Here is a 2,005-nt window from a genome sequence, read left to right on the forward strand (position 1 = left end):
ATGCTGACATATTAATGTTTTACTGATTTTTACCACAGTCATTCACCATCTTAGTTTAATGTGTTAGCATGCCAACATTTGCTAATTAGCAGTAAACACAGCAAATTACAAGTGGATGGTGGCAATAAAGTTTGCAGGTAATTGGTCACAAAAAGAAGTGGCTAATTTAAAATTTTGACTGGATGGTGCTTAATAAAAGGTTAAAGGAACAACAAACCTAGGATTCATCCTCTGGAAACAATGAGTGTCTGTACAAAATTACATGGCAATCCATCCAACAGTTGTCAATACACCAAAGTGGTGAACTGACCTACTTCCCGACATTGCCAATCCCTTCTAGCATGGCTAACCACCAAATAACAGCTTGGTAAAGAAGGATGTTTGGATGTTTGCAAACTATTCAAAATGGCTGAATTTTGCTTCTTCCTTTTGTTTCAGGAGTTATGAGCCAAAATGCAGAGTTTGCAAACGTAGAGCTTTATAAATGATGGAAATAATTAGTGTATTGTGACTTAGCTTGGTCAAAACATGAGCATATTTGATTATTGTGTACTGTGTTGTCACTTTTTCTAATCACACTGAGATGTAATGACTTTGTCAAAAATATGAAAGACTCTTTACTCACTACAGACAATGTGCACCATGCAGGTAAAAGTTATTTCTTCACATATCCTATTCTGTCTGTTTTTTCCATGGCCCATGTCTGAAAAATGAGAGGAGACAGACAGTGGGTGAGTTTTAATCTTCCTGTGCCATACTTCAGAGAAAGCCATATGCAATACAATTACAATCTTTGATATTCTTTTATACAGCATGCCCATAGAATCAGAATGTTTTGTCACTATGGCAACAACTTTGTGTACTTCCCCAGAGACCTGCTGAAAAAGTCAGATTGTTTTGATTTTTATAACCAGCTGATTTCCTGTTAAAATATTCATACTACAGGAGCACAGAGACCATTGATATCTGAGGTAGGCTGTTGTTTACATGATATCTTATTGAGTTTTCAGTTAAAACTTGACATTTCAGTCCCACTGGTGTTGTATTCCTCAGTGAGAGTGGTTTACTGGCTGGGAAACATTAACACGCTAAGTATGAAGGACCTTTATGTAAGATCTCTGACTTTTCTTGGGTTAATGGCCAGCTATTAGTGATTTTACACACAATACACCACTTTACGAGGACCTCTTGTCTCAGATACAGTTACTGCAGGTTCTGCATAAAAGGTTCATGAAGATCATTGCAGATCTGGTTGCTTTGTGTTGCTCACACTGAGGCGACAGATGCAGCAGGGGACCGACCCACTGCAGTGTACCCAGTGACAGCACAGGCTTAGGCATATGTCTGAACTGTGAAGGGCTGCAGAACAGAGAGATGAAAGGTATGGAGGGAAAAGACACATACAAAGCCAGAGAAAGTCACAGACACTTTTGTCTCACTGACTGAGAGGAATGACAAGGAGTGGAGAGGGACTACAATGAGAAAGCCACATAGAAGTTGCCTTAGTATTTGATGGAAGTAAGAGATACAGAGAGTGGAGGGAAGGAGGCAGGAGTAGAGGGTGAGAGGGCGGGAGAACTTTGTGCAGAGTGAGAACCCTGACTTCTCTCTTATTCTCTCTCGTGCTGAATTTTGAAAAAGTAGAATTTTAACAGTGAGCTCAGGTAAATGTTGGGATACATCTGAGGTCTGACATTTCTTTCAGTATTTCCTGTATATTTTAAGATAACAAGTGATGTGCTTTGTCTTATATCTACAAGATGACAATGTGAAGAATAATGTGAAGTGGTGTGTTTTAAATGGACCTAATTTATTATTACGTCTCAATTTCCTTCTGTAGAAGGAAATTGAGACGTAATAATAAATTACTTGTAGCCACATGCAATATTCTTCTCAGAATTGCAATTGATGATTTTATACAAGTTGTAAGTTTCACAAAGAAACTAAAGAATAACTTTCCAGGATCAGTGACAAGGGATTGAGAGGCTATAATGATTGTTTGCAG

The sequence above is a fragment of the Seriola lalandi genome, unplaced genomic scaffold (genome assembly GCF_002814215.2).
Source record: "Seriola lalandi dorsalis isolate HSWRI2012SDOR001 ecotype SW California unplaced genomic scaffold, Sedor1 jcf7180002054548, whole genome shotgun sequence".
Lineage (NCBI taxonomy): Eukaryota > Metazoa > Chordata > Actinopteri > Carangiformes > Carangidae > Seriola > Seriola lalandi.